The sequence below is a fragment of the Narcine bancroftii genome, chromosome 1, assembly GCF_036971445.1.
Source record: "Narcine bancroftii isolate sNarBan1 chromosome 1, sNarBan1.hap1, whole genome shotgun sequence".
NCBI lineage: Eukaryota > Metazoa > Chordata > Chondrichthyes > Torpediniformes > Narcinidae > Narcine > Narcine bancroftii.
Genome location: NC_091469.1, coordinates 464,294,984 through 464,304,041, shown reverse-complemented (window position 1 = coordinate 464,304,041; position 9,058 = coordinate 464,294,984). Strand labels below are relative to the sequence as shown.

Below are 9,058 nucleotides of genomic sequence, written 5' to 3'. Positions count from 1 at the left end.
TAATTGTTGTTATATATCTATTGATATTAAATAAAATATTCATAAAAATGAGTTGTTATCAAAATCAATTGATGAAAGGAGACCCCAATAAACCTTACCCATTTTGAAAATCCTGTGTGTTGACCTCCAGTTGGATGTTTTGCAGACCAACAAAAATGGGTTGAAAAGGCTTCTTCAAAGGAAACAGAAGACATCTCTATATAGAACCATAGAACAGGCCCATCTTGTCTGTGCTGAACCATTATTCTTCTTATTCATAAAACACGTAGGTCTGCAGACAACTTGCCCACATTTTGTCCATACCTTGATGAAGGGCTAAAGTCCAAAACATTGCTTATGTATCTTAATCTTTGCTATGTAAACTGCACTGCTTGATCTGCTGAGTTGCTTCAGCATTGTGTTTGCAATGAATTTGCCTGGTTCCTTGACCTGCATCGAGACCACAGCCCCCTTCATACCCCTCCCATCCATGTACCTATCTATATTTTTCTGAAATCTTAAAATCAAGCCCACATTCACCCCTTCAGCTAGCAGCTCATTCTACGCTCTCACTGCTCTCTGCTTGACTAAGTTCCCCCAAATGTATCCATTAAACATCTCATTTTTCACCTTTAACCTGTGTCCTTTGTCATCAATGTGGAATAAATCAAATTAATTCTCATAAAAGCATATACAGAGACTAATATATTCTAAATGAGATTTCTCCTGAAGAATTTGCACCAAGGCTTACAAACTTGTGTTCTCTTATTCTAAAGGGCAATGTAGTTCCATTCCCAATTTCTTGCACCTGAATGCTCACCTCCTGGTGTTTTAGCTCAGAGGACATCGAAAACAGAAGGTTAGTCTGGAATGCAAAATCAATTGACCTCAACTTCTCCCCACTTATTTGGCTTCAGAGCACATCTCTCCCATATGGGGTTTGAAAGCTACAATTTAAATAAATGAAAGCAATCATATCCAATCAACAAAATAATACATTTTAATAGTACACTAAATTGTAATTACTTATACTTCAACCATAACTTGTGGGTCATTCAGATTGCCAATTAAAATAATGTCTTGTTCACATTGATGTAAAGTGTCGAGCTAACCAAGATCTGGTCACATGCACCATGGCAATTACCGTGCAAGCTAACTTATACTTATAATCAGTTTAGTTGACCCTGTGTTGAGGATTTTAATTTAAAATCACTTTAATTTGATACTTTATTAGAGTGCAATTTTCTGCAGAATTAAACTACATAACTGACTATTTCAAATTCAAATGTGATATTAAACATTATAATGAAAAGAAAATAGAGAAAGTTTTGAGCAAGTAGCCTTATGCTTTCAGTTTGCTCGTGTTCTTACCAAGTATTTGATTGTTTTAGATCTTTCTAAATTGTAACCATGTTGTTATAGATAGAGAATTTAGGTTAAAAAGGGCTTAAGTTAAAATGTGATGATTAATCATAAAAGGGGAAGCCAGAATAGACAGGGAGCTTACCATAAAAGTTCAGCTGGACAATGTTATAACAAACAGAGATCTTTCATGGTCACAAAGAGACATGTAGGAGCCAAAGATTGATAAAAGAGTGAAAAACAGAATTTAGTGTGTGCAGAGTTCGTAGTGTACGTAACTAACATGATAATTACAAATGCAAGTGTACTTAGAATGATTTTGCAAAAACTAACCAATTGAAACAGTGTTAAAGAGGAGGGGAAGGACAAGCAAAAAAGGTATAAAAATCAATGCACTGTATGTATTGGGGCTTGACTTGGTGAGAAGCCAGTTGAGTCCAACTCTGCAGACTTGTAAATAAAGCTTGTCGTGTCACCAACTTTAAAGAGACTCATGTGTGAGAATTTGTACTTCTGACAACTGGGGGCTCGTCCGGGATCTACACTCCAGCCGTCGGAGGAGGCGAGAAAGGGGGACATCGGAGGTGGTGCACCCCGCTGAGTTCAGCGGCTCCTAGTCCCTTGCTCGTCGCCTCGGGCGGCTTGAGCGAGTGGTATCCGGACAAGGTGACACGACAAGATGAAAAGGAGAGGGGTGATGGTTCAATCCCCAGGAAGACACCGGTAAGTGACGACTTACGATTGTGGTGTGGGGATTGACGGACGAGACCACCCAGGTAACGGTCATGACGGGAAAAAATAAAATAAAACGATAAATCAGGTGTAGAGCCTTTGTCGTGGCGTGAGGACCTTGTCGTGGGACCTTAGGATAGACCCCAGGGAAACCTCGGCGGGAACCGGCGGAGGGATAGTACCTCCAACGAGGCGTCTGAGATAAAAGGGAGTAGGGTCCCGAACGGGGGGGGGGGGGTCCTCAGCAACGATAAACGGATCTAGGCGGGAAAATGGGAGGATCAAAATCTAAGGGCTCGTCTGAAAGATCAGGACTTTTCTGCGGGGGTTCCCCTTGACAGCCCTTTGGGGAGAATGTTTGAAAATTGGGATAGTAAACGATATCGAGACAAAGACAAGAAAAAGATGGTTCAATATTGTCTTCTTTGGTCGAAACAGCCTATTAAAGGTTCCTCGGTCTGGTGGCCGAAATTTGGATCTGATGAGGATTGGGTTAGACAAGCATTAAACATATATGTAAACTTGAGACAAAAGGTGAATCAAGAAGAGTCGGCGTATGCATTTTGTTGGGTTCCCTGGCCAGGATCCTTAACAAAATGTTTTAAATTGAGGGTAGCGGGAGAAAAGAAGTGGGAACCTTTGGACAACCTCCCCCCTCCTTATGTTCCCCCGGTGCCCACTGCGCCTGAGGGAAGCTCGCTGCTGGAGGGGAAAGGTGATGAATCTGATTGTCCCGGAAGGGGCCAGGAACGAAGGGATGAATTAAGGGAGTCGGACCCTAAACTTCCACCGGTAAACCGACCCTGGACCAGATCCCAGACTGGACCAGGACCATCGAAGGCTCCAGTAAGCCTAAATCCCCTGAGGGAAGTTTCTATGGGAGGACCGGGAGGGGGAACGGGATATGTAAACGTCCCCCTAACCAGTACTGAGGTGCGGGGATTTAAGAAGGAAATGAAAAGTCTATTGGAAGATCCCATGGGACTGGCCAAACAGTTCGACCAGTTCCTGGGACCAAATACATATACCTGGGAAGAGATGCACGCAATAATGGGAACATTATTCTCACCCCAGGAGAGGCAGATGATTCGACAGGCTGCCCTCCTCATGTGGGAACGTGAACAACCTGGGGACCCCAGACCCCATGAACAAAAATATCCCCTGAATGAACCCAGGTGGGACAAACGAACACCCGAGAGATTGGCAAGTATGAGACAATATAGAGAGTGGACGATTAAAGGAATACGGGAGGCTGTGCCAAAGGGTCACAATTTCGCCAAGGCATTTGGGAACCACCAGGGGAAAGATGAGTCGCCTACTGATTTCTTGGAGAGGGTGAGAAAGAATGTCCAACAGTATGCGGGTGTAGACCCTAGTACACCAATGAGTGAACAGCTTATTCGAATCGAATTTGTGTCCAAATCGTGGCAGGACATTAGGAAGAAACTAGAAAAGGAGGAGGACTGGAATGTAAAAACCCTTGAGCGACCTGTTAAAAAAGGCGCAAAGAGTATATGTGCAGAGGGAAGAGGAAGGTCAAAAGAGGGCAGCGAAGATTATGGTACAGACTATCCGACAGATAAATGCCGAGTCCAGAGGGGAAAGGAAACAAAACCCTTACTCAGCGTTGGTGAAGTTTATGAATGAAAAGCTGACAAATGAAGATGAATATCCATTGAAATGGACCCAGGAGGAGAAGGGATGGCTTGAGGACTTGAAGCATTGCCTGACGCGGGCCCCGGTACTCACTCTGCCCTCTTTAAAACAACCCTTCCAGCAATTTGTCACTCATAACCAAGGAACAGCTGTGGGAGTTTTGACGCAGGAAAAAGGCGGTCAGCGACACCCAGTGGCTTTCCTGTCCAAAATGATGGACCCAGTGTCTCGCGGATGGCCGACGTGTATCCAGGGAGTAGCGGCTGCTGCTCTGTTGGTGGAGGAGGCACGCAAACTCACTTTTGGAGGAAGGATGACTGTGTACACCTCCCATTCTGTGAGTGTTCTATTAGCACAAACCGCCCATCGATGGCTGACTGATTCCCACATATTAAAGTACGAGACCATTTTAATGGTCGGAGAAGACCTACAGTTTGCTAAGAATAATAGTTGCAACCCAGCTCAGTTTTTATACGACGGTGAAACAGGGGAAGAAGTGGAGCACGACTGTGTCGAGTTGACGGATCTCCAGACCAAGACCCGAGAGGACCTTTGTGATACTCCCCTGGGAGAGGGATATGAATTCTACATTGACGGCTCCGCCAGATGTGTTGACGGAATGAGGAGAAGCGGGTATGCCATAATAGAAGGAGATGCTTGGGAAGTGGTAGAATTCGCGAGGCTACCCGGAAGCTGGTCGGCACAGTCCTGCGAACTATATGCCTTGCAGAGAGCCCTCAGAGTACTGGCAGAGAAAACTGGAACAATTTACACTGACTCCAAATACGCATACGGGGTAGTGCATACCTTTGGTAAAATCTGGAAGGAGCGCGGTCTGATTACATCAAGAGGAAAGGAATTGGCACACGAACAGATGATTACTCTGACTTTGGAAGCCCTGACATTACCCCGGGAAATAGCAGTGGTCTACATACCAGGCCATCAGAGGGAAGATACCCCGACCGCAATTGGGAACAGACTGGCTGATGAAGAGGCCAAAAGGGCGGCCATGTAACAGGAAGTCCGTTTGCTGACCTTAATCCCAATAAGACAAGGTATAAAAAAGCTCCCATTTTCACTGCTAAGGAAGAAAAGGACATGGCTCAGTTGGGCGCAAGTCAGCTGCCTGATGGAACCCTAAAGACGCAATTGACAAAATTAATGGTGGAGACTAAAATGCCTTGGATAAAGTGTCTGCCCCTGGCCTTATTGAGAATTCGTACTGCCCCACGCAGGGATGTGGGGGTGTCCCCTTATGAGATGATGTTTGGGTTTCCCTTCTGGAGTATAGTTGAGGGGTGTCCCACCTTGGGGGAAGGGGATATTTTTGTTAGGAACTATTTACAGGCACTGTCACGCTCTCTTACAGATTTACGAAAGAGGGGACTATTGGCACAAACACCACCTCTAGACTTTTCTTTACACAAGGTGGAACCGGGAGACTGGATTCTCATCAAAACCTGGAAAATTGAAAAACTCCAGCCACAGTGGGAAGGTCCATTCCAAGTTCTCTTGACTACAGAGGCTGCAATACGAACAAGAGAGAAGGGGTGGACGCACGCATCCAGATTTAAGGGACCTGTAGAGGCGCCTCAGGACCCTGATACGGACTCAGATTGGACTTGTGTTCCTGGAGACAAACCTCTTACTTTGCGATTTCGCAGGAAGACTTGATTGACAATGTTATTGTTATATGCTTTGGTTTTTCTTGGTTTGCCTATGTCTTTGTCAGGTCTGAAGTGTAAGAAGTGCAGAGACACAGTAGTCCTTTTTCAGGACCGCACTTGGGAAAGAAAGGAGGGTAGTTTCATTTCCCATACCTCAGTTCCTAAGAAATGCTGGGCAGAAAATACCACCCAACATCCATATACCCCTTGTACGGAGAATGAGGGAAGTAGTGTGGGTCATTATATACAGATTCCTAATAGTACTCCTTTCCCTCTTAATGGTTGGCCCTGGGAGGGTGAGTCAGGCCCACAGAAGGGGGTGTATGTGGAAAGCTTAATTTGACTAACTGCTGCTTAAAGATTGATGATAATGGCCAAGCCGTTCGCAAAATCGCTGATAATATTCGCACTTTGTCCCATGTACCAGTCCAGACCTGGCATCCTTTCGCAAAATTAAATTGGTTGGGCAAATGGTTTGGAGGAACCTGGTGGCGCACCTTATTGTGGGTCATCGGGGGTGTTTTGTTCCTCCTGCTTGTTTTACCCTGTCTTATTCCCTGTCTGCGCAGCCTAGTGATTTCGATGGTCCAGCAGACCATGCAGCCAGGGGGCCTGGGAGACCCAATTAGAATTTTACTTCAGCACGAAATTGATTTATCAGAAGATGGTTCTCTTCCCTGGGTTAAGGCCCCCATTCAGAAATAGTACACACATTTTAAAGAAAGAAAGGGGTGGATTGTTATAGATAGAGAATTTAGGTTAAAAAGGGCTTAAGTTAAAATGTGATGATTAATCATAAAAGGGGAAGCCAGAATAGACAGGGAGCTTACCATAAAAGTTCAGCTGGACAATGTTATAACAAACAGAGATCTTTCATGGTCACAAAGAGACATGTAGGAGCCAAAGATTGATAAAAGAGTGAAAAACAGAATTTAGTGTGTGCAGAGTTCGTAGTGTACGTAACTAACATGATAATTACAAATGCAAGTGTACTTAGAATGATTTTGCAAAAACTAACCAATTAAAACAGTGTTAAAGAGGAGGGGAAGGTCAAGCAAAAAAGGTATAAAAATCAATGCACTGTATGTATCGGGGCTTGACTTGGCGAGAAGCCAGTTGAGTCCAACTCTGCAGACTTGTAAATAAAGCTTGTCGTGTCACCAACTTTAAAGAGACTCATGTGTGAGAATTTGTACTTCTGACACATGTGCTAGAAACACTATTCATTTTAATGTTGCTCGCTGTGTTTTCCTGATATAAATTTGAAGGTATTAGATACTCCACCCATTGGGCAAAAGCAATCTTTGAAACTAACAAAGCACCTCAGATTTGAAATACTAACTCTTTCACTTTGAAAAGTTGCCTTCGGATCTGCTGAATGTTTCTGAAAGAAGTGAAATATGAAAGTCTGCTGATGGTGTGGATGGTGGTAAAAACACACAGAAATGCTGGAGGAGCTCAGCCGGTCTCTCAGTGTCCATAGCAGGTAAAGATATACTAGCGACATTTCAAGCCTCAGCCCTTCTTCAAGGTATAAGCAGAAAAAAAGCACACACATCTGTGTTTTTTTTTAAACTTTTTCCTTAAGGAAGAGCTGAGACCTGAAACGTCGCTAGTATATGTTTGCCTCCAATGGACACTGCGAGACCGGCTGAGCTCCTCCAGCATTTCCTCCAGATTTTAATGCCCTAAATGGAGCAAAAACATGCTCTGATGAGAATGCTTGAAACAAAGCACAGAGCCTCATTAATAAATATTAAGCAAGCTGCTAGAATTCTTCTCTATTCCAGCATCTGCCATTTCTTGAGTCTCCAAATAAATATTGAAGCAGGTTACCAAATGTTTGCTCACAGAGAGAGATCTTAAAGTTGTCAATAAGGAAAAGACAAATAGAGAAACAGAGAAGTTCAGGGAGGGAATTTGAAAAGCACAGGGTCTTGAGTACACAGTTGGCCAGTGACAGAGGTAATAATCTGAAGGACAAGTAAAAGACTGAAATTATAAAAGTGTAAATACTTCAGTGGGAAACGGAAGTGCAAGAGATTAGTGAGATGAGGAAGAGTGAGATGGGAAGATCTAGGAAAGAAAGGATAGAACTGCAGAGTAGAGAATACGTCTGAATACTTCAGAACAAAGGAGACTGCAATATTAGACATAGATGAACCATAAAACCATAGAACATTTCAGCACAGAAAACAGCCCTTTGGCCTTCTGGTCTGTGCAAAAATATTATTCTGCCTATTCCCACTGATCATCACCCAGTTCATAACTCTCCATACCCCTCTTATCCATGTACCTGTCCAAATTCTTCTTAAATGTTAAAATTGAACCTGCATTCAATACTTCAGCTGGCATCTCATTCCACACTCCCAGTGTGAAGAAGTTCCCCCTCATGTTCCCCCTAAACTTTTCCCCTTACACCCTTAACCCATGTCCTCTGATTTCTATCTCACATAACCTCAGTGGGAAAAAAAGCCTATCTTCATTTACTCTGTCTATACCCCTCATAATTTTGTATACCTCTATCCCCTCATTCTTCTGCACTCCAAGGAATAAAGTCAGAATCAACTAACTCCTATAGGGAGTTACATTCTATGTAACTCAGTTCCTGAAATCCTGGCAACAGCCTAGTAAATTTTCTCTGCTCTCTTTCAATTTTATTTATCTCCTTTCTGTAGTTAGGTGACCAAAACTGCACTCAAAACTCCAAATTTGATTTCACAATTGTCTTTTACAACTTTACCAACTCCTATACTCAATTCTTTGATTCATGAAGACCAATATTACAAAAGCACTCTTTACGATTCCATCTACCTGTGTTGCCAGTTTCAGGAAATTATGTTCAGTATTTGAATTCCCAGATCCCTCTGTTGTAGAGCATTTATCAGTGCCCTACCATTTGATCTACCCTGGTTGTCCTTCCAAAATACAATACCTCACATTTCTCTGCATTAAATTCCATCTAGCATTTTTCAGCCCATTTTTCCAGCTGGCCCATAACCTTCTGAAATGTTTGAAAGCTTTTCTCACTGTCCACAATGCCTCCAGTCTTCATGCCAACTGCAATCTTGCTGATCCAAATATTGAGATATTGCTGAACCCTGAGCCAGGATAGGCCAGCAAACAAAAGAGTGATACATGTACAGGAAGTCACACACCTAGTTTGCAGATAATTGTTTGCTACATAGGCATTAATCCAAGCAGCTAAAGTTACCATAAGGCATTGAAAGAAGCGGCCTAAATTATGGACAGTAATTCAAAAAACATCTGTGACAGTAATATTTAAGTTCAAGTTTATTGTCACATGTCTCAAAGATACAATGACAGAGGTTGCAAATAAACAATCTGCTGGAGGAACTTGACGGCATCAGTGGGAGAAAAGATTGGTCGATGTTTTAGGCTGGAGCCCTTCATCAAGACTGGGAATGCAGAGAAGAGAAGCCATTGCAAAGAGGACAGGATAGGAGTAGCAGAACTCGGGCCCATGTGGAATTGGTGGAACAGGGAGAGACAATGTGTGATGGACAGAGGTAGCAGATTGGCAGATGTCAGACAAAGCAAGAGAGATGTGAGAGAAAAAGAAGGATCAGGTTATAAGACCATAAGATTATAAAGCACAGGAGTAGAAATGGACTATACAGCCCAATGAGTCTGCCCCACCA

At 43.2% G+C, this 9,058-nt stretch overlaps 1 long non-coding RNA gene across 1 annotated transcript; it reads left to right on the top strand.

Annotated features, from left to right (window-relative positions):
• The first annotated feature begins 1,400 nt into the window (after positions 1-1,400).
• On the top strand, positions 1,401-6,567 carry LOC138751845 (uncharacterized). Its single transcript, XR_011350228.1, has 2 exons — positions 1,401-2,117; positions 5,099-6,567. It is a non-coding gene; the product is annotated as an uncharacterized lncRNA (long non-coding RNA).
• Positions 6,568-9,058: the final 2,491 nt, after the last annotated feature.